At 44.7% G+C, this 24,810-nt stretch overlaps 1 protein-coding gene across 1 annotated transcript in view; it reads right to left on the bottom strand.

The window, feature by feature from the left end:
- The window catches only part of LOC124470640 (plexin-A2-like), a 36,724-nt gene extending 31,163 nt beyond the window's left edge, over positions 1-5,561 (bottom strand). Inside the window, exon 1 of the mRNA XM_047024587.1 lies at positions 5,197-5,561. The gene's annotated coding sequence lies outside the window, so the exon portion shown is untranslated. The remainder of the gene's footprint in view (positions 1-5,196) is intronic.
- Between the last annotated feature and the right edge of the window lie 19,249 nt (positions 5,562-24,810).

The raw sequence follows: 24,810 nt of genomic DNA, 5'->3' as shown, positions 1-24,810 counted from the left end.
CTGCTATTACCAAGGCTGTAAAGAGAGCTATATCGAGCTCACTTACAGCACAGCTGAGTTTCAACTGTGGGCAGTGGGCTCTACTACATAAGCTTTGTCAGCATCAATCTTTCAGGACTGACTGGGGAAACAGCACTGCACTTTGTGTGCTGACAAACAACAGGCCTCCATGGACCGGAACTCAGCGACTTTATAAAAGCATATATACATTTACGGTACAAGAGGCTTGGGGGAAAATTACCCAGACCAGCGCTCCGGTTCTTTGGTTGGTAGAAATAGAAAAGGAAATGCATGTGTGTACATGACGCGATATACGAGTACACACACCTGTACGTGGGAGCATAGACAATAGGCCAACCAAATACTGATTAACAAGCCTATGTTTTCTCAGTGAGAGCCAAACTCCCTTCTGTCCATATGGCTTTGTGGAGAGGAGTGTGCCAGGAACGAAGGTAGCTGGCACAAGTAATTACGATCAAAGAAATTACAACAGCAAACAGAACAGCTGCTACCTTCGCTGCTGACAAATCACCGGGTGAACAGGGTGAGAGTGTGTTTGTGTGCGCGTGTTTGTATGTTGTGTGTGCGAGACAGACTAAGTGCATATGAGAGAGAGAAAGAGCAAAAGAGAGAGTCAGAGAGAGAGAAATAGAAAGCTTGCACATGTGAAAGAGAGAAACAAAGAAAAAACGAGAGAGAGAGAGCACAAAAGCACAGGAAAAAGGAGGAGAGACAAGGTCTGTTCTTTCTCCTCATTCACCTCCTCCACCAGCCACTCAGAGCAGTGGCGGAGGCTCAACAGATAATCCCAGGAGCAAACAAGACCTCGGCTTTGGGGGGGTTAGGTTGGGAGGGGGGGGGGAAGTCTCCCAGAGCTGAGCAAATATCAGCATCTGCTCGGATGATCTGATCTCAGCCGTGCCTCTCTCCTGTGCTGGGCTCGGTGTGAGCCTGGCTGCTGACAGTGTGACACTTTGAAACGAGCCACCCTCTCTCCCTCCCTTTACTCACAGGCACTGTAATCAGGGAACCCAGGCACAGACAAAGACTAGTCTGTAGCCAGAACTTCTATAGCCAGGTAGACATGGATAGAAAGACGGACAGACGGGCAGACAGACAGACAGACAGATAGACAGATAGATGGTAAAGCAGAGAGAATGCTTCCCCGTGTTAACAGCAGTGCTGGCATACTGTGTGTCTGGAGGGCCAGAACCATATTGCAAGCTAGCAAATTACTCCATGCAGAGCACTGCCAAAGGAACCATCTGGTAGGTGAGCTCCTTGTCTCCACCTTACACCTACTTCTGCACTGCACATTACACTGACTGACTGGCTGACTGACTAGCTGACTGGCTGACTAGCTGAATGGCTGGCTGGTTGAACAAACACTCTATTCATCTATAGTGTTCGCTGACGACATAATGCCCCCTCTGCATCAATAAGTCAAGATAACTCCAGATATCTTCAAACTTATTCCGAAAATCTTGAATTAGACTCAGAACACACTCTCTGTACGCTGCTCAGGACGAACACACACTCTCTACCTCAACCCATTACTCTGAACACACGCACGCTCTCAACCTGAGCACACAATTTGGAAAACACACACTCTTCTTCAACACACTGCTCTCAACGCACACACACGCCACCTCAACACTACGCTAAACACACACACTCTCTACCTCAACACACTGACTTGTCACTCTCTTTCTCTACCTCAGGGGAGGGGAACGTTCGGCCCGCAGGCCGTATCATTTGGTCCGGCCCGCCAAGGCACTGCAGGAACCATGTTATTAGGTGCATTATTCGTTGGCAGCAGCACTATTTTAATATGTGGAAGAGGATCGTGGAGGCGAGCAGCGTTGCGTACCAATGTACCCAAAAAATTCATTAAGTGTTGGATTCCTTTCTAACACATCAAACCCAGAATACGCTCTTGGTTTGGCCTAAGTCCCGAATGTTTACGACGTTTAGCTCCGCGCCTGAATAACACTCGGATCGATAAGCCGTTTAAAAAAATGGTAGCAATATATTTTTTTTAACTATCTCTTTCCGTATTCATGATACCCCACCAGAGATGTTCACTGGACCCCCAGTCAAAGCAAACCTCACAAAGAGAAGCAGTTCCAGCCATCACATTAAGGGTGAGTTAATTAAATGTTTGACCAAATATAGCAGGCACATTTTTAAGTTGATAATTCTGCACGGCCCCCAAATGATTTTATAAATATCCAAATGGCCCTTTGCAGAAAAAAGGTTCTACCTGAAAACTCCTCTGAACACTCTCTTTCTGTACCTTAATACTTGTCAGAACACACACTCTCTCCTCTACCAACTTCGTCTCCCTCATGGCATCCCAACACTGTTAAACACATTCAACAGGGGTTTGAGGAAGGGGAGGAAGAAGGATAACAGCTGAAGGTTTGGATTTGATTACCTCTCTCTTATCTCTCTACGCGTGAATCACAATGCTGTCAGAGTCTCTCTCTCCTTCTCTTTGTCTCTCTCTCCAACCAGCTCCCCCCCCTCAGTCACCTCTCTTCCTCTCTCTGTCTCTCTATCCAACCAACCCTCACTCTCTCACATACACATGCATGCGTGCACACAACACAGCACGCTGTCACACTCCCCCCCACAACACACACACACACACAAGGGGCCCTCCTCCTCCTGCTCCTCTTCCTCCTCGGGGCTGTAGCATCAGAGCAGTCGTGTTTAATCAGCGTCTCCGTGGGCAAGGGGGGAAGTCTGCAGCTAGGGAAACTGTGTGTGAGTGTGTGTGTGTGTGTGTGTGTGAGCTGTTCACTCACACACCACGTAATTGTCCAACATACACTAATTTGCCTGACTTCCCATCGTAACGTAAGTGCATGCCTCTGCAGTTGACCCATATTGGCCTTCACTGATGATATGTGAATCACAGAGCAACCTCTGTCATCCACCGAATACCCAGAGCAATAACCCAACACAGGAGTCTGTTTCCCCCCCTGCCAGAGTGTGTGTGAGCTACAGTCCACCGGCCCATTTCATGTGCATCGACCTCTATCTAGGGACATGATCTTAGTATTAGTTACATGATTCCTGGGAGAAAAGGCTTATTTGGTATCAGGGGCTGTGGGAGGCAGACACAGATTGTGCCGGATGATCATTATCGAGGTTAGATTACAGAAGGATGCTGAATATAGCAACCAATTTGCCATGGTCATTGTCAGTAGAGCAACATTGGAAATACCGGAGGAAATTAAGAGTCACCTCCAAAGAAAAACGCAATCTCATTATACGACAGCAATAAAAAAGAAAAGAGTTACATTAAAGACTTATTTAAATTCTAAAATTAGCAAGCAACTGATAAAGTAGACATCTGAGAGAGGGAGGGAGACAGAGAGAGGGAGACAAATGAGAGAGAGACAGATGAGAGTCAGAGAGAGAGTGGATAGACAGGGGGAGAGACACAGAGATAAAAAAAAAAGCAGAGAGGCAGAAATACACAGAGAGAGAAATAAATACATGAGAGAGACAGACAGAGAGAGATATACCAGAGAGAGAAAAAGAGAGAGAGAGAGATAAGAGAAACAGAATGAGGGGCCAATCTCTCTCTTTCTCTCTATGAGAAGCTTTACTGCTCTGGAGGGACCTTGTGAATAAAAGCTTGCCCAACTGGCCGGCCAGATAAGGAGGAGCACGGGAGCATGGAGGAGAGAGAGAGAGCTTCATCTAGTGACTGCACGAGAGGCAGAGTCGGAGGCACCCCCCCCCCCCCCACACACACACACACACACACACACAAACACACAAACTCCCCAACACACACCCACAGGCAAACACGCATACGGAACAAAGATCAGCTTGGTCAGGTCCATTGTGATCGCAAGCTTTGGCCGCTAGCTGATGGCAGTTGGCGCTGCAGGCAGTTGCATGTTCTCCTGTTGGTTTAGGCTCCGGTCCCAACGGTCTCTGAGTTGGCTGTTATCATTGTCACACTGGATCTTGCTAGCTGAGCCAAGCCTGTGTAGGCTCTGCTACAGTAGCAGTATGAACCACCACAGATAGGTGGACAACCGAGGCCCACATAGGGTGGGCCTCACAGATGTTGGACGGTTCTTGCATTACAGGCTGATAGTGTACCTAAGGACTATGCTGATCGACAATTTTTATGTTTCACTTCATCCCACTTCCCCTTTTCTTTGTGTTTGATGTCACAACACCAAGCTTTGACTCTAATTACTAAAGATGTCACTTGTGTCACTGTACCCCTTCCTAGGTAACCTGATGTCACCAGGTGGTTTTGTTACACATTGCCATCTGAGAAGTCGTCCTTGGAAACTGTTTGGAAAAGGGCAGGTATTTTGGAAAAGGGCAAAATACTTGGCAGGTGATTGGATGAACCATCTGTCTATCACTGTCTATCAAGGGCTGATTTCAACAATGCCTCTAGCTGCCAGTAGTTTCTTCAAGGACGCTGATTGGTACGAACCACTGGTCTGGGCACAAACAAATAACTGAATTCTGGAAATGGCTTCTTGCATGGTGATCTTGTGCATCCAGGTGTCTCACAAGGCTACTTCCCAGGATCCTATACACAGCAAATTTCAAAGTGTTCATTTGAACACCAGGAGTGTATATTTAACTCATTGAGGGTTTAAGTAGATCCACTCTCACCATGATGAAAGCTCCAGGTGTTTCTTTAACACTTTGAAATGTTGCTGTGTAGCCAGCTGTCTTATTGATCAGGTGGTGGCACATTCCCTCAACAGATAAACCTTGAGATCCTGCAGCACAACACGATCAGTCCTATGTGTGGGGGGTCTGTTTTCTGAAACTGGGCAGTGTGCACAGACATTGCCTAAGCAGAGGTGATCAATTAAATAGGCTATCCTACTGTAAAATGATAAAATCGTAGTCTCCATCAGTTACTGGTTGGCTGGATGAAACGATGTAGCCTGAGTCGATGGAATCATCGGCCCCAAAAAACAGTTTTGTTTTGAGAATGTACAGAGGTTGCTTCATTGACATGTACACTCCAACATGTTAGTATATGATAACGATAATGATCCTATATATATTTCTTTCTTTAAATTAATCATATAATTAATCACATTTGCAAAGAGACGGAGAAGGCGCGTACGCTTCCTTTGCTTGCGAAGTAATAACCCAACTTCGTTTTCACGCTTTGCAATTACTAAGAAACCCACTCACCTTGAACTGGGAGAAGACAGTCATGATGTGAGGAATGAATTCAGGACCAGCACGTTGAATCCAGACGCTGAGCAATGCTACCTACAACTGCTTGCAAAATCAGCTGTGAAACCCTGTAGGCTACAATGATGTACACGGGAACCGCTGCTGATTCAATAGATGGTCCTGAGCTACGTTCTCACAGTCTTTGCGTTGACAAAGATGTTCATCTGCAAGATACCTTTGCTTGCCCAAAAGAAACCGATGTTCTCAAAAAGTGAAGGTGAGTATTATCGTTATTGGTTGTTTTCCCGTGTTGTCACATAATAAGTCTTTCTTTGCAGTCCCCGCAGTTGTTTGAACGCCGATGCTGCCAACCACACAACACAAAGTCGGTCCCATCAGTTTCACTTGCATCTCACGTACAGTGTGCGGTTTAGACCCAACCTCCCTCCATCGACTCGCGTCATCCTTTGGCGTGAGGCTGAGCTCATTGCAATCTTTTTTTTTTTCTTTTCTTGGCCAGTGCAGGGGACTTGCATTCTAAAGAGTCATTAATATCAAGAACGTTGCAGCCATGCACACACAGCCTCATGCAATTTTCATTTCTACCTGATGATAGCCTACGGACAGCAAAGCATGTAAACTACGGTGAACTAGCCAGCGTTGACCATTCATTCATTCATTCACACCTGCTCGATTGAATTAAATTGAAAGGTTTGGCTAGAAACAGATGTATTGCCAACATATGAGCAAGTAAGTAAAACAAAACGAGGAGGGAAAAAAGTGATGTATTGTTAATGCGCCAAGTAGCATACTGGGTTATCGGGACCGGTTAACGACGGCAAGGCGAGGATGGTAAATTACCCTTTAAAACAGTGACACCTGTAGGTGTCTTGGTGTCACCTCATGAACTTCATTCATAGTATTCACCACGTCTCCAGAGTGTTCATGACTCATGCTCGCATTCAAATGCTGCAGACTGGATGAATGGGACACCTGTTTAGCAAATGTATCCTTTGTATCATTCCTATCATTTTGGCATGTTTAGACAAAACACTTTTTTCTTCCTCTGGTGTCTGTAAAAGTTGGCAGGAAACCTTCAAATTAGAGTTGGGTTTTATTTGATTAAGGTATTTATTTAGCAGACGCGTTTGTCTGCTACACTGTTAAGAGAACTGCCACACATACAGACAAGGACTTCAAACGGCATGCTTTGTACTGTTAAGTGTGTTGACAGGTTGTGCTGTGTAAGTGTTTCTGTCTACATTCATGTACCGTGTGTGTGCATGATTTTGTGTGAGTATGCGTGTGTCTTGCATGTCAGTGAGAGTGTGATTGCTTGCCTAGCAGTTTGTGTTTGTGTGGGTGTGGGTGTGTGTGTATGTATGTGTGGCTATTGACAATTAATTTAGCCACATGACAGGAAAGAGACAGTAACCACAGCAAAATCACAGCATTGTACATCATCCCCACTTTTATTAGACTTTCATATCAAAACAGGACAGCAGTGTACTCTCAATATCCACCCACCCTCCCTCCATAATCTCCCCTTCCTCCTCCTCCACGCCCCCGGCCTCAAAGTCAAACAGAGAGAAGGAGAGTCCACTTAGAGAAATGCTGACAGTGCTAAAGGCCTCAGCATGCCTCTCCATCAGTTTGTTCCTGGGAAGGGGCATGCCATGCACACACAACCAAGGCACCAGCTGTCCGTCCCTCATTATCCACTGGTGGATGTGTGGGTGGGAGGTAGAAGTCAGGTGTGCCTGCTACCTGTTTGGGGCTGAGCTGAGCGAAGGTGCCCAGGACCGGGGGCCTCCCCCCGGGCAAGCCAGATGGCAGGTGCCCCCCTACCCGCCGCCCCACCACTACCATCACCACTCGACCATTTGATTTGATCTGGTCATCAGCTGTCCAATTACAGTGAAAAAGAAACTACACACATTCACATACATAATATATCTACTCTCACACGCACACGCACATTCACACATGCATGTGATAGCTGACTGCAAACAAAGGCCAGCAGCATCATTAAAGACTACACTTACCCAGGGCAGAGAATGGTTGTTCCTTTACCCTCTAGGAAGAGATAAAGGGTCATCAAGTCACTCTCAAACAGACTGAACAGCATCCCCCAGTAATTCCTGGACCAGAACATTACCCTTTGGTGTTACATGCACTACAGTTGTTGCACAATGTGCAATATATCTCTTGTTAACAATCACTTGTTACTCACCAATGCATAATATTTAAGTGCAACTTTGCATATATTGTACTGTACAATATGTACAATTTGTACAGTGTTCTGTTTGTTTATTTACTAAATAAGTTTTTATATCTTCTTAGTTAAAACATCCTTTGAGGTTTATGTTTGAATGCTCTTGCTCTTGTTACTGTCTGAAAGTTGCCGAGCAAAATGTTGTTGTATTGCATACGACAATAAAGTATTTTACCTTTACACACTGTACATGCACAAGCACAGGCATGCACACACACAAATACTTACACACACACACACACACACACACACACACACACACACACACACACACACACACACACACACACAGGTATGGACACCTCACAAACACAGGCACAGACTCACCGAATCCTACCTACTGCCTACTTGACATTTCAGGCGGTCAGGCAGAGAACTACTAGTTGTGAATGTCTTCTGCCTCTGTTTGATCTCAGGAAGAAAAAGACCACAGAAGACATTAATAACCCCATCACGAAGCATAATCAATTACTCAGCAAAGTGACCAATCACTATGGTTATTGGATGGATGGCCATATGTCCATAGAACCCATTGTTCAAATGTGTTCATTGTCAGAATCTGACATTTTCGGCTCCAGGCTCCTTTTTACATATGGAGTCAGAGACTTGAAATAGCCAGATGCAATCGCCTGCATGCAGATTACCATAACAACGCAACAGTGTGGAAAATAGCATGCAAATGGTGGGATAATGAGCACCATGCAGATCAAATCAAGCTGTCAGAACAGACAGAATAATAACCTGAAGAAAAATGGATGATGAACCTGCATTCTGAGCTGCAGAGTGAAGAGTACACTGTGTGGAAAATAAGCGCATGGAGGTGCAGCAGTAGGCACGTTGTTGTGCTCTTCATCGAACAAAAACACACACTCCTTCCCTCTGTGTTCTTAATTTCTTAGTCTCCATGACTTTCTCTGCCTCTCTTGCGCTGTGTTGTGTCTCTGTCTCTCACTTTCAAACCATCTTACTTTCTTTCAGCGGTCTCTTCTCTTTTTCTCTGTCTGTGCCTCAACCCAGTCCTGTCAATCCTACCCAGGGGCCTGGCTGGGAGAAAGGCCTATACTGCCTCTAGCACTCTCTGTGGGACTGGGGCAACGGGGCCACCAGGGAAATCTCTCTCGATTTCTCTCTCCATCTGCAGTTAGAACACAGTCAAAGCAATGCACAGTGCATGTACACTATAGAGCTACAGAGCAGCCCTTCTGGTTCTGATTGCTTAAGCACAATAAAGCGATAACAAGTTTATTTAAAAATAACAATTCTGTTAGTGTCTTATGTATTATGTTTTCATGTTTTGTGTGGACCCCAGGAAGGAGTGGCTCATGTTATGCAACAGCTAATGGAAATCTTAATGAAGTCCTGAATCCTCTCTCTGTGTCTCTCCTATCTCTCTTGCTCTATCTTTTTCTCTTATCTCTCTCTCGCTGTCACTCTGTCTCTCAATCTCTTTCTGTCTCGCCCTTACGCTCTCTTTCTGTCTCTCTCTTCCTCAATCTCTCTTTCAAACACACAACCCATTGCATGTCTCTCACGGAGCTAAATCTACGACGTCCTGTTGACTTCCTACCTGAACGAACCAGGATGTGATCCTCATGCTGACCTGTGGTGCCACACCGATGGTTCCAGCACCAGGGGGGTGAACACGATAACCACAACCAGGTGGTCGCAGGCTCGAACAAAGGCCCCCCTCCAGTTGGTAAGTAAATGCACGGTGCCTTAATTTAATCTTCAACAACTGATCCAGCTGAAAAATGGATCAAGTGGTCTGGTTGCTAGCATCTGAGCAGCATGTGGGGTAGCAGCAAGATGGGTCTGCTGTTTGTAGATCTTATGATGAGATGATTGTTAATGTACGTATGGAACACATACGGAACATGAGAACATGACACCAAAATTCAGATGGAGAGGGGAGTTCTGTACCTGATAGTGCCAGGCAAGGCACCTTGAAGCGAACCTGAAGCTCAGAGTACTGTGCTGGATTGGTTTGGTATGTGTACCAACAGGTGGCGAATATGACACATACAACCATGAAGTATGTAAATGCTATTCCGTGGGAGACAGGAGGGGTGAGGTGGGATGGGAAGGAGTAGAAGGGATGGTGGGATGGGGGAGAGAGGGGTGTGGTGAGGGGTAAAGAATCCAAGGAAAACCAATCGTGTGTGAACGTGTTCTGGAAAGGTGAGGCTCGCCACATCACTCACGCATTTCCAACAGCTGACATTTGCTGACATTTGTGGCTGACATGAAAAATGTTAAAGATTGGGGGGGAGTGTAATGGAAGCACAGATGGCCAGATGACTCGTCAGTGTTTATGAATGACTGGAGTAATGTCTTGAATGTTCTCCTCAGTCTTCATCCAGCTGCAGTGGTATTCACTGTAGTTGCTGATGATATTGTTGAGGAATGCTGACCAGACAAATGGTGCACTAGACCATGATACCTCACAAATTGTTCAGTGCTGTTGTTAGTTTTGAAATAGGCTGGAGTTTATTGAACTTTGATTTAAACCAAGATCCATTATCAGATCAATTTATTCAAACCTACAAACACAAAAGAAGAAATAGTTTAATTTCAGAGAACTGACGAGTGTTTTACAACACAATGTGTCCCGCAAAAAGTACCGGAATTTATCTTCCATAAGAGGAGAGTGGTAAATCCTGTTTGTGCTTTGTCCCTATTTGATTAAGTTAATTTTGAGTAATGTCTGGGCTCTTAGTAAACTTCTGAACCTTTGATATTACCCTTGCAGCTACCACAGCCCTCCTCCATCTTCATATCAGGCCACTGATCGTTCGTGCTGTGATCGTCTACCTGGGCTTGGAGGTCATTCCCCTTGGTGAACAGGTGGAAAAGACCGGAGCAGCCGAGTCAGCATAGATCTCAACCCCACAGAGCAGGAACTGCTTAAGTGCCAAATGGTTCTGGTGACCTGCCAAATAAACACATTTGAGTTCTGTCCATTTCACCCTAAAGGGCATGAGAGAAATCAAAGGTAGGTCATATTTTGTGTATCTCTTGATCTGTGTTGCACTCAGAATTGAGTTTGGGTGTTGGGTAGTGTACATGTTAAAAGACTGGAACTTGGATTTGCGTTCATACGCGAATACAGTCAAACATGCTGTACTTTCATCCTACATCAACATCTAAGTCCTTTCAAAGAGGACTGGAGAGATCAAAACATGTTTGACCTTCTTTTACCCAGATTCATTTGCATCCAGCCTATCGGATGAAAGCGACTTCTCATGCCAAGTAAATTGGTCTTCTTTTTGTGGAGAATAAAAGATTTGGCTTGTGTAAATATTGAACAGGAGGAGGAGGACTAAGCCCTAGTGTAGATTCTGGAGAAATACTCGGGACTAGGGATAGTTTAAATGCTATGAGATTCAATTGAAAGGATTCCGATGAAAAGTGGGTTTGTTTCGCCGACTGCATTGTCGTGTTACAGGAGAATTGATGATTGAGGACATGATTGACCCTTTGTGTTCTTCCCTGTTGGTGAATTAATGAGAGCTGAAGACTAAGTTAACCTCCATCTCCTAAGCACAACCCCTCAAAAAATGGTTGCACCACCGAGAACGGAATAAATAAAAAGTGGCCAGAGAGATTAAGGTATTGTGTTCCTGTGAAAGGGATGCGTCCTCTAAAGGTGAAAGAATGATGGTGCTGGTAACGTAGACGTACAAGTGGATTTCTTTTTGGTATTGCTCACCTTGAGCCTTTGTATCACATTCTGTAACAGCAGCATGTTGAGAAAGAGAGGGAGAGAGAGAGAGAAAAGGAGAAGAAAGGAAAGAGAGAGAGACCGTAGAGTCGCTATCATAAGACTTACTGTCAAATGTATTTCAGCACCATGGACAGTGCCATCTGTTTATAGCCTGTGACACCATAAAAAAATGTTTAATGCGACACATACAATCACACATGCATGCAAACACTACCCCCACCAAATAGCAACAACGTACTTATAGAAAAAACGATAAGCCTGTTTGGCGTTTGTTCCAGCCTTTCTTATGTACTGACTGTTGTGGACTGACATTTAAAGCATTGATGTCCAGTCAACCTCTAAAATAGCATCATTTTTGTTCAGCAGTAGCCAGTTCGTTTGCTGTCACAGGCCGGAATGAAAGGAAGGATGAGACGGATGGGTGAATGGAAGGATAGTGGGACGAAGGAGCACAGAGAGACGGATGGAGGGATGGGAGACAGAGGAGAGGGTGCATTACCCGAGGATGATATTGAGTTCCACAGGCCTCCAGACTCCGGCTCTGACTGTCCTGTTGGTGCGTCCCTCCATCACCCCGAGGACAGACAGGGCCATATCAACCATGTGATCAGCAAGTCACCTGGGAAGGAAGTCTGGGCCTGGTCTGATAAATGAATCATCTGCTCTCATGTGTCATTCAAACACACAATCTGTCCAGAGGCAGGATTTTGGAGGACATCAGATATGGATGCGGATGGGAGGAAGTACATGCATGCCGCCCTGTCGTGAATTCATAAACGCTTCCTTTGGGAGAAGGGAGGGGGGGGGGGAGTGGATGAGGGAGGGGGTCTGTATATGGGGGCTATTGGATTATTCAAGACAGTTTTGATGGTGTACTGCCAAGAGAGTTTTCTTCAAACAAAACTTATGGGCCTTTTTTTCTTTGTGGAGATTTTAAAGCATCAACATTTTTCTACTTCCTTTTTTCTCAGACTTGGAAAATATCATCGCTGGTGGAAGTTGGCATACTCTATGAATGTGATGGCTGCAGCAAAATCTGATGATCAATAAACATTCCCGATCAATCTCCGCTCGGCAAAAACATATGCTCATGTAGGATGTTGGGCTGTCCGGAGAAACACGTATAACCTTTTGGCCAAAAAGGTTTCACTTCATGTGTACATTTAAGTAATTTAATTCAAAGATTTCCAATTTGAATGGATGGTTATCAAATCAATCACATTTATTTATATAGCCCTTTTTACAAGCTTTGCTTCACATTCGACCATAGAACTGCCCCTCAACCAGCCTAAACCCTCAAGGATGCTATGTTTGCGTGGTATATGCAAACACTAAATACATGCTGTATGTAAATCCATAGATTCCTTACATGAAAACGTTCCACAAACAAATGAGTATCCCAAAGTGATCCTGTTACAAGCTGCAAGCTACATATTAGCAGTTCAGAATGGATTAGCCTTCCTCCAGCCATCTCTCCCAGTGTGCAGCAGCTTGTTCTTCACTGATCACCCCCCTCCAGCCCAGATACAGAGGCATCTCCTCCACAATGGCCTTCATGACGCATCTAATCCTGCTCTTAGCCGGCACGTTGCTGAGATCGGCCTCCACCTCATTAAAGGTTGAGCCTGGACACCGAGCAGAAACTGTGTCAGGGTTAATGAGGGATGGGGATTGTTAGTGTGGTAACCAGTGGCTTTGTCTGACAAAGAGCCAGGTGGATGGGGCTGGCAGGGGACCAGGGGGGCTGGGGGCCAAAACACCAGACACACGAGCTGGGTCAGCTCACAGAGAGGCTCCGGTATGAAGGTGTCCGGCTGGAGGTCTATAGATACTCTGACTGCTCTTGTGCCTTTCTCATGTTCTATTGCCCCACCCGCGCCACTGTCACATTCTACTGCCCATCCATACTCCAGTCATATTTTACTGGCCCAACCATACTCAAATCACAATCTGCGGCCCTATTAATTTCCCACGCAACAATTATCACTGCTGCTAGAGAAAGAGAACAGGGCTGTGAGGTGCACCATCTCAAAGGGATGATCGGATTAACGCTGTCTACCAAAACCGTGTTGTAGTGAGTCACAGTCAAGAGAAGCTCCATCTTTAATCTCATCTTTGTGGAATTGTGCGAACTGATATAATACTGTACATTTACTGGGTGGAATGTGAACCACTTACCTTCAGTTCAAAAGTAGATTCATAGTGGTGCGACCGTTACAATGCTGCAGTCATTTGTATTGTTAATGTTCTTGTCCTGTGAGATGTAACAAGAGATGAACAGGAAAAGCTTTGGAGAACAGTACATTATGAATGATGGGAAGTATATTAACATTTAAATGAGAATAAGTCACGCTTCACAGAAGTTACGAGGCCCCGGGAGATGTGTTTACGGTGTGTGGAGTGATACACAATGGTAAAATCACAAACGACTTTGTTTATTTCTTTCGCTTTATACGAGGAGGGGATTTAACATCCTGTGTGGAGATCGTTCCATACTGACAGGCCCCAGTGTATGGGTAGATAATGATTATTTTTGTATGGTGCTGTTGACGGGGGTATCAATCTTTAAACAACACTCTACTGCAATGTTGAGAGGAAATGGAGGCGTGGGAGTGAATATCATTGCCAGGGTGATCAAAGATAACAGTTTCAAAAGCTGCAACAAGTCAAAAAAAATAACCGTACACCACAGGTACATCAAACAAACATGATTGAACAAAAGAGAAAACGCAGTGGAAACAAACAAACATGTTTACCCCAAATTAACAATGATCCAAATTATCCTCCATAAGAATCCAACCAAAAAGGGATTAGGTTTTACCTCCTGGTGAACCTACAGAATATCATTTTGTTGAGCAGTGGAGGATGACAATGGAAGGTTGGGTGAAGGGATGTGGAAACTCGAGTTGGGGGCGTGCATTCAGAGTAATGACGTAGCAGTTGACAAGGCAGAGATGCTGGCCATGATGGTGGGATTTGGGATGGGTGGAGGAGGAGGGGCGTCCTCTCAGGGTGGGGTTGTGTTCAGATTCGTTTGCTGCCCTTAGTAGCTTAAAAACAGGTATATATATTCAGAAGGGGGAGATCTGTTGGTTGAGCTGATGGTGGTGTTGATGGCTTTGGAGAAGGCAGGGGTGGTGAAGCAGGTTTTGCTGGGTCCCAGCACAGACAGGTGTGGAATGAAATGGCGTATGAGGTTACCAAGGAGGGCAGAAAAAGGGAGAGGGTGGATGAGAAGGTGCAGTTGGGAAGGGGTGAGGTCAAGCCATTGGTGAAGGTGGTGGGTATTGGGGGTCTGGCAAAGATGGTGGTATGGTGGCCGGAAAGGTAGGTGGATCTATGGGGTGGATGGGTGTTAGGGGTGTGTTGTGTGTAATGGGGAGAAGGAGGTAGTGTGGAATAAAAGTGCTTCTCCACTGGGTTTGTCTCAATACCCATAGTATCATGCAATCCAGTATGCCAGAAAATTATTTAGTTTGTCCCAACTCCCTATTCATGTGTCAAATGCAGTATGCCAAAAATGCCCAGAATAGACTGACATTAATCTTTCCTGCTCTGAAACGGTTGATATTTTCCTGGACATAGTGAGACTGCAATAGATTTGCTCACTGATTCCCTGGTCCACATGCAGACCCCACGTTGCGCCTGAGAAACACATTCGCCAGGGATGAGGGAAAGAAATTGAGACTGGTAACTACAGGCAATGACCTTTGCAGCCCCGTAGCATGAGAAATGTCAAAGGTTCTCTGTTTTTAATTTGTCTGAGTTTCCAGACGAACCTGACCTATACCTTCTGCACAGTCTGTGTGCTTGTCAGCAGTCACTGAAGCGAGTCCAGCCTACCTGGCCTATTTCCTTTCCCATCGCTGAGACCAGCACTGTCAAATGTACAAATTAGCCCATTTGCAACCTTTCGGAGGGCAGTGCGGGCGAGAGGCATTCGGTTTTTCTCTCTCCGAGGGGAAGGCATGTGATGACAAGTGAGGTGACATACGGTGACATATTGTATAAAAGGTAATGGAACAGACAGACCACATGTATTGCAATCTGCCACATGTCATTTCCATGTCATGATGTCATCCATCGCTTTCTGTCAGGGAACTAATAGAAGCATCTAGGCTAAAGGGACTACATGGCCTAGGTCTGGAAAGGGTCCATGCTCATATTTATGGTGTTCTCTTGGTACAACGTTTGCTATTTGTGTGCTGTCTAATGTCTAACTTTTCATAGGAATGTGATGTGATACTGCACACGAGTCTTTCCCTCTGTTGAATGCTTTTTAGATATTTGTTTAAAAAAGCATGTTGACGCATTGGACAGCTTTTGATTCTATCTTTTCAGACAGCAGGAACAGAGAGGATAATCAGAGACTGTGCTGCCACCCACATCAGAAGCGTCTTCACCTCTTTTGGGTTTAAGTAGCCCGCAGATCAGTGAGCGGGTTGAGATAATGAAAGGACCCTCTGGTCGATTCATCATTAAACGAGAGAGAGAGAGAGAGAGAGAGAGAGAGAGAGAGAGAGAGAGAGAGAGAGAGAGAGAGAGAGAGAGAGAGAGAGAGAAGTGTGAGAGACAATGAAAGCGTGATGAGAGCAAGAGAGCAAGTGAGATTGTTGTTTAATATGCCTTAATCAATGTTAACCCCAGTCACTGGCTGCAACATTTCAGTTCCACCCCATCATCAGAGTATAAACTATGTGGATGATTATGAACTGTAGACCTGTCTGATTCCATAGCTTATCAAGATGCATCTGGAAGCGTCACAGCACTGTTGGAGGGTGCACTCAATGTCACATTTCATTTCTGCTGATGTCCCCTAAGTTGATGTCTCTGCGCACATCTTGTTTGGTCTATCAATTATGATCCAGAGAGAGCAGGGACTAAATTCAGCCCCCAGGCTTGTTCTCAAGAAAATGAAAAAAGCAGCTATTTTTAACAGTTTTTCCTTCCACCCTTCAGTTGATGGTCTCAGTGGTCCTATTTCTTATTATTTATAATGTTACATTCAATAATCAAGCATCTCTCAACCTCCAAGCCACCTTGTTGAACAGTGTCGGGTATCCGCCCTACAGTTAGTCTGAGTGGGTCTTCAGTCAAGTGTGTGGACCCCAGATGCCTCTCCACCTCATTCCCCTGTTCATTTCTCCTCCTCATCCCCTTCTTCACCCTCCTCCTTTTCCACCTCTCTTCATAATCCCCCCTCTCCTCGTTCCCCTCTCCGCTTCTCCTTTGCAATCCCCTCTCCTGCTCATCCACTTTCCTCCTCATCCCCCTCTCAACCTCCCCTCCTTCTCATCCCCTTCTCCTCCTCTATCCCATCACCAAAGGTCAGAATGGGTGTCTGCTTCTCAGACATTAGTTCTGGTCTGCCTGCTCAGCAGATGAAACACTGGGGTGGATTATGTTGGCATGGATGGAGGGTGTAATGAAATGTTTGTGTGGAGAATGAGAGGGAGGAGACAGAGAGACACATCTCAGGAGACTTGGGTCAAGTTTATAATAAGCAGCTGGAACGACAGCTAGGATTACACCACTCTGACACACCTGTGCCCTTGAGGACTTTCCTGTACGCAGCCAGCTGTCACATAGGCAAACATGTGCAGACTCACCGCACTATTTGAGTCACTGAGTCATACATTGAGCCATGCTCACTCAAAACATGTTTAACTTCTAGCATTGTGTCTGCATTGCATGTGTCCATACCCCAACATCACACTCATTGTTGGCATTTAGTATCTAAACATTGCCAGGGTGTTGCTAAGCTTCTTGACCTAGACCCTTGTGATGTCTGTTGTTGATCAGTAACTACAAACAACAGAGGTGATAAGGGAGGTCCTCCATGCAAACAGATGTCTATACATTATTGAAGAGCATGCCTCCTGCAGTTTCTCTGCCATATGTGGTTCTGGAACCTTTTCATCTCATCACAACCTGGTTGAACAAGCCCCACAGGAATGATTACATCTCTTTGTTATATCCGCCAGTGATCCTGGAAGTGCTTTTAATGCTCCGTAACACTGATAACAGCAAGAGTTTAGCACTTTTCAGTGTATGGTTAAAACAAGCATTGAAGCTGTCAAAGGCAGGATTGTGCCACATTAACAAGACAATTAAGCTTATGGTGGAAATCTAGGCCAATTTGTGAATATCTAATGGTATTGGGTTCTGTAAAAAGTGAAGATTTTACAGGGAGATTATTTTGATAATCTACTGTGTTGTCTTCCGTGGAAGAGCCCAGACACTTGCTGGGCTATCAGAAAGGTCATAGTGATTGATGAAGAAGACATTTCCTGATTATCCTCTGATAGGAACCTTTAGAGACAAGGAGGAACTCACCACACTGTCTACAGTACATCTAAATGTGTAGATTTGTGTCAAACTATCTGTCTGTCTATGTGTCTGTCTGTCTGTCTGCCTGTGTGTCTGTCTGTCTAGGCCAGGGGTCCCCAAACCTTTGTCTACGAGGGCCAGATCATTTTCCTTTCTTTAATGTGGGGCCGGGTCGGAACAGAAAACTACTTGGGCCGGAGTAACTACCATTATTATTGTGGAGATTTTATTATGATTTTAAATGTATTTATTAGTGCTGTCAAACGATTAAAATATTTTATCGCGTTTATTCGCATTAATGCCATAGTTAACTTGCAATTAATCACAATTAATCGCACATTTTTACTATTCTAAATGTCCCTTGATTTCTTTTTGTCCAATTATTAGTGTTGTAGTTTTTCTAACGTCACTAGTTGTTCAACAGCATGTGAAAAAGACTACAACAATTGCTGGGCCAAAAAGAACATTAATCGACACCGTTAAAATGGGTGTGCGTTAACGCCGTTAATAACGCGTTAAACTGACAGCACTAGAATTGATTATGCTAGATTAGTTTATTACTATGTTATGCACCATACAATTGTACATATCACAGCCTTTTAAAATAGCATTATTAATATCGTAAATAACCTTTATCATATTCATTGCTATTGAAATCAAAACATCTGCTAAATAAAAAAATCTATTTTTTAAAGACTGGCATTGTTCAGAGGGCCAGTCCAAATGCGTTGGCGAGCCGTAGTTTGGGGACCCCTGGTCTAAGCATTTAGAGAGACCAGAGGTTAGTGGAGGAAGATGCACCTTAAGCTAACAGGCAGTGTTGTTTTATAGCATACCATTTTACTTTAATTTAACAACCAACAGAATGTTTGCTCGAGGTGGGAAAATTATGGTGAGAATATCTACAGCAATACATTGGAACTCGGGTCATTCAGTGTAACTTACTGTAAAGCTTGAAAAGTTACGTGACGGATGGCCATAGGGGCCAAAACACAAGACACTAAATAAATATCTTCTGAGATTTTTTGTAATGATCTTTGTGGAGATATGTGAAGCATTTGACTGCAAATCAAGAGGTCCCAGGTTCTAATGCTTCCCTTTACTTCACTTTAGATAAAACCTTCTGCTTAACGAACACATCATTACTGTAATATACTGTATGTATATATATATATATATATATATATATATATATATATATATATATATATATATAACTACACATAAAAACAAGCTACAGGGTAAATTCATTATAATTCACCTGCAGCTACAGACGTGCCTCCTCAGCTGTTGTAACAATGAAGACCAAGCAGGTGGAGCTGTTTGCTGCCCCAGCCTCACCAAGGGAAGGGGCGAAAGGAGGAAAGGAAAGACTTCCAACCAGAGCCACACTACTTTTCAAAGTGGTAGGGCCCCGCCCCACCACTTTTGACTCAGAGGAGTATTGAGTGCATTTAATGTATCTACTATTAAAAACGTTTGTAACTGAAGAAAAATACTTTATTTCTTCTTGCAATTGAACAAGTTGATAAAATACTTCTCTAAATTTCAGCCTGTTTACTTTGTTGACTATAATGCACTACTTCTAACGCTGACTGCAACAAGTGAATGCACCTGTCAGTCACAGTGGTCTCTTACAGCCAACCCGGAAGCAGAGGCAGAGCATCGACCACCTCATCAACTCATTGCTGCTAACGCTATCGAGCAAAGCTCAACCAAGATCTACGAGGGAAAAATCTGGACAACATACGGATTTGTTCGGCACATTTCTTGTCAGGTATTGTGAAATGTTTATTTCAGCGGCTCAAAACAAATTTTCTATTGTAATGATAATATTTTGTCACTGTACATTTACATTTAGTCATTTGGCAGACGCTCTTATCCAGAGCGACTTACAGTAAGTACAGGGACATTCCCCCCGAGGCAAGTAGGGTGAAGTGCCTTGTCCAAGGACACAACATCATGTGGCGCGGCAGGGAATCGATCCGGCAACCTTCTGATTACTAGCCCGACTCCCTCACTGCTCAGCCATCTGACTCCCTGTGTCAGGGACACAGTCTGACTCCCCATATTTTTAATAGTAAAAACAATAACTGCTTTTATTGTTTTTACTGTGCGCTTATTTTACTGTAAAGCTGACATTGACATAATTCATATCAAACTACTGCATGTGTATGGGTTCGGCGAGAAAACCAGGTAGTTAACAATATCGGGATATCCAACTGAAGGCAGAATCACCGGGTCGTCACGGATCCAAGTAGAGGGAGCTAACTTGTAGGGATCTGCACCGCCAATAAATCCACATTTTAAATCCAAAATATCGACCCTTTTCTTGTGATCCAAGTCCTTCCCTATATGCCTTTGGATCTTGGACGCGTTTTGATGACCATTTCGGTCGTTGATGGCTACAGTTGTACCAAAGAGTATAGAATATACGTTCTTTGGTTGTACTCCGTTCAGTTGTTTACACCGAGTGCCTCCAATATGGACGCGCATCCGGGTTACCACCCAGAACGTGACGTCGGTGAAAACCCCTCTATTCATTGAGTACACACAACTAAGCATTTGTCTGCACACTACCAAGCAGGGTCACTGTACCACAACTATAAGGGGACATTCTCCATCGTTCTCCTTGCGATTGTGGTCGCCGACTGCATGTTCCGGGTCATCGATGTGGGGGGTTACGGTCGCAACAGTGACGGTGGGACACTAGGCAACTCTGCGTTTGGTTTGGCCCTGAAGGATGGAACATTGGACCTCCCATAGAACTGCATCATCCCTGGAGCAGAGCCGCTGGGACCACTGCCACACGTCTTTGTGGGTGATGAGGCCTTTCCTCTGCGGACCAACCTCCTGCGCCCCTTCCCTGGGACGAACCTCTCCAGGGAGAAGAGGCTTTTCAACTACCGCCTCAGCCGTGCCAGGTTGACAGTAGAGTGTGCCTTTGGCATACTCTCCAGCCAGTGGAGAATGTATCGGCATGTCGTTGGTGTCAACCCAGCAAAGGCGGAGGTTTGTGTGAAGGCCACTTGCATCCTCCACAATTACATCCGGAGGTCCAGGAGAGGTGCCAGGGGATGTCCAGAAGCCAGTCCTGGTCAGGAGGGGTCTGCTGCTCTTCAGGAGGGTCAACGAGTGGGCAGCAACAATGCTGCGGGTGCAGCCATTCGTATGAGAGATGCATTCACTGCGTACTTCAATGCAGAGGGTGCAGTGCCCTGGCAGCAACATGTCATATAGCCTGTGGCATTGAAAACCAAAGGTTCTTTTAAGAGCCACACATACTAATCACAAAAAAGCAAACAGTTCCTAAATGTTATTTTCATAAAATCAGTGCATGGTTGTGTAGATTCTTATTATCAAATTTGCACTTCTAAAGACAGTTACAAAAGCAGTAGCGAACATGTGCTCCTAAATAGTTAAATACTGAACAACAATACTGAACACCCTCCAGTCCAATCATTACAGATCCTTTGCAGGGCTGCCAACTGTTTCAAAAACCATGGCGTGAAATTTGGTGCGAGGCGTGAAATTTGGTGCGAGGGGCGAGCTTTCGTGAGCTTGTCTTGCCATGGAGGGGTGGGAAAGACAAGGCGAGTTTACACCGCTGTTTGCGCTTCACTCAGTTAACCTGCACGACGTCCGTTACTGTATACAAAGTTAGCGTAGCTACAGTTGCCTTTTCAGCGTGAGATATACAAGGTGCGGAGTGAGAGCATAAGAAATGGTTGAAATGCGTGTCACACGGCGAAACCGTGAGAGTTGGCAGCTCTGCCTATGTGTATGTTTAAACTAAAATTATACCAACCATTCATAGTGCCAATTACATAAAATGGACACAAGGTTCTGTCAGTGAATTTTTATTTTATTTAGTAGGCCTGTCACTCTGTGACCCTCAACTTAGCCTCTGCCTCAAAAAACAAATGGTGGATGTTAAATTTCAGCTCTGAACGCTTGGCTGGCATTTTCTTTAATGAAGAGAGGCTTTAAAAAAAAAAAATCATCCTCGTCTTCCTGTGGTGGTGGTGGTGGTTGAGGTGCAGGTACTTGAATAGCTTCAAGCATCCTCTACTCAAAATGAGTGAGCCTCTCCTTCCGCACCCTCTTCCTAGCCTGATTGTGAGAGGATGCTGGAGGCTGGCCCTTAATTACAAGGGAAACTCCAGCCTCACTGGCAGGCTTCTCACTGGCCTGGGTGTCTTTCCCATCTTGGGTGGCTGGGGGCTTTGGCTGGCTGGGGGCTCTGGCTTGCTGGGGAAGTTGTCACTTGTCTCCCTAAATTCAATAAATGGAGCTAGGAACCTCATGGCCGCAGCGTACTTCCACGGTCTACCACTCCCTGCACCTGCTCCACTCCTGCACCGATCTTTCTCCTTATTTTTTTTATCCGGTCCTCAACGTCTTCTAAAATTTTTGGCATACATCGACTAGAAAAAAAGATGCATCAGACATAAATGTTGACATGTGTAACCAGGGCTCTCAAGTGTCAGGCATTGAGAGTGACAGTCACTCATTTCGGTCTTTAGTCATGCCCTCCCGCCACACATTGTATTTCTCACGCCGAAAACAAATATTTATAATATATTTAATATGCCGCAGCACCCAACCAAAATTCCTCTGGCCGCCGCACTCTCACTATGGAACCGGCAGTCAAGTGCGTCTCCCCTGGAGTTCTTAGTCGAGCCTGCCACTTATCACCAATCAAAAAAAAGAAAGAGTTTATACAATAACCAAACGGAAAATAGCACCATTGTATCTGGGTAAGATTTAATGCAACAACCAATGGGAAAAAAAGCATATCCTGTCATTTTTTGGGATTCTGCTACGTCTTCCGAAAGTTTTGTGCACCTAAAGCAAACCGCTGGAGCTCGAGCATCACTTTGAGCACAGTCATGATCTCCTGTTTTAATGATCCAACAAATTCACAACTTGTTTGACACAAACAATGACAACTTGACTACTGTTAAAAAATGTTTCTCAGATAATTAGCATCGGTTTTTCAAAAGTCAGTTCAAAAAACAGTTTTACAGCCTGTTCACTGACAACACCTGCTCAGAACAAGTAGTTCATAGATGTAGCCGGTGTGTATCGGTGAAACTCACTCGTCAGGTAAGTAGCAGAACACCCGCATCAATGGTTATCTAGCTTTTCGTTGGCGTAGTTGGTAGTGGCGGCGCTTGGGATGTCAGAGGTGGCAGGATCAAACCTAGCCTGGCTCTGCCCGCCGACGTACTTCCGCTCAATTTGGATTTTGCTTCTGTACTAGGTCTGCGAGCTCAGCTCTGAAGTCGGTTTCCAGAAACACATTTTTTGAAGGTCCAATCAGCGAACAGAGGGAGTGGCTGAGAACGATAATGTTGTGCACTTGTTTGAGTAGTTCAGTAATGGCGGCGGAGAAAGATGCGAGCGAAACTATTCTGCGGTTGCGGCAACGCTGCCGAATAAGTTAAGGCCGGAGCAAGAACATTCTGAGTTTAGTTGGTGGCCATGATGTTGTGGCCCTCCTCCCCACGGGGTTCGGGAAAAGTTTGATTTTCCAGCTACGGCAGCTAGCTCCATGACAGTAGTGGTGAAGGAGTATAGTTTTAAACTTAAAGAAAGGACCCGCCTTCAAGGAAGTTAACGTTTGTCAATGGAGAGATCCCAGACCCTCTGTAGAAATGAAATGTACGAGGGTCTGGTTAGGACCAGGCTAGATCGAACCCAGTGCGGGATGTAAATAGGCCCGGTTGACTTTTAAAATAATGTCATTTTATTATTATATCCTGGCCATGGATGCATTAATCATTGCTGCCTTTCAAAGATGTCAGGTAAAAAGCAATTAACCCTTTAAGGAGTATCATCACACATGTGTGATCGTTCGAAAGCGGGCCCCACAGAGTAACGTCGCACATACAGTGCCCTCCAAAAGTATTGGAACAGTGAGGCCAATTCCTTTATTTTTGCTGTAGACTGAAAACATTTGGGCTTGACATCAAACGATGAATGTGAAACCAGAGATCAACGTTTCAGCTTTTATTTCCAGGTATTTACATCAGGATCTGATGCACAAATTAGAAAATATCACCTTTTTGTTCGAACCCACCCATTTGTCACGTGAGCAAAAGTATTGGAACATATGACTGACAGGTGTGTTTTGTTGCCCAGGTGTGTCCTATTACATACATTATTCAATCAATAAATACCACTGAATGTCTACACTCAGGTTCAGATTGGGTAAGATAGGTTTTGTCTATGCAGACTGTATTCAGAGGTGAAAACAACATGAAAACCGGAGCGCTGTCTTTGGGTGAAAAACAAGCAATTGTGAGTCTTAGAGAAGATGGAAAATCAATCAGAGCCATTGCAGAAACATTGGCCATAGCCAGTACAACCATTTGGAATGTCCTGAAAAAGAAGAAAACTACTGGTGTACTAAGTAACAGACGTCGAACAGGTAGACCAAGGAAAACATCAGCAGTTGATGACAGAAACATTGTGAGAGCTGTAAAGAAAGACCCTAAAACAACTGTTAGTGAGATCAGCAACAACCTCCAGATGGCAGGAGTGAAGGTATCACTATCTACTGTTCGCAGAAGACTTCATGAACAAAAGTACAAGGGCTACACCAGAAGATGCAAACCACTCATTAGCAAGAAGAATAGGAAGGCCAGGCTGGAATTTGCCAAAAAGTACAGAGATGAACCTCAAAAATTCTGGGACAAAGTTTTATGGACTGATGAGACAAAGATTAACTTTTACCAAAGTGATGGAAAGGCTAAAGTTTGGAGAAAGAAAGGAACTGCTCATGATCCCAAACACACAAGCTCATCTGTGAAACACGGTGGAGGTAATGTCATGGCTTGGGCTTGCATGGCTTCTTCTAGGACGGGCTCATTAATCTTCATTGAGGATGTAACACATGATGGCAGCAGCAAAATGAACTCGGAAGTCTACAGAAACATTTTGTCTGCCAATTTAAGGAAAGATGCAACCAAACTGATTGGCAGAGCATTCATCATGCAGCAAGATAACGACCCAAAACACACTGCCAAAACAACAAAGGAGTTCATCAGGGGCAAGAAATGGAAGGTATTAGACTGGCCAAGTCAATCTCCAGACTTAAACCCTATAGAGCATGCATTTTACCTGCTTAAGAGGAGACTGAAGGGAGGAACCCCACAAAACAAACAACAACTGAAAGAGGCTGCAGTGAAAGCCTGGGAAAGCATCAAAAAGGAAGAATGCAAAAGTTTGGTGACGTCAATGGGTCACAGACTTGCTGCAGTTATTGAAAGCAAAGGATTTGCAACTAAATATT

The sequence above is a fragment of the Hypomesus transpacificus genome, chromosome 9 (assembly GCF_021917145.1).
Source record: "Hypomesus transpacificus isolate Combined female chromosome 9, fHypTra1, whole genome shotgun sequence".
Classification (NCBI taxonomy): domain Eukaryota; kingdom Metazoa; phylum Chordata; class Actinopteri; order Osmeriformes; family Osmeridae; genus Hypomesus; species Hypomesus transpacificus.
The sequence above is the reverse complement of the archived record's forward strand: the minus strand, read 5'-3'. Positions and strand labels throughout refer to the sequence as shown.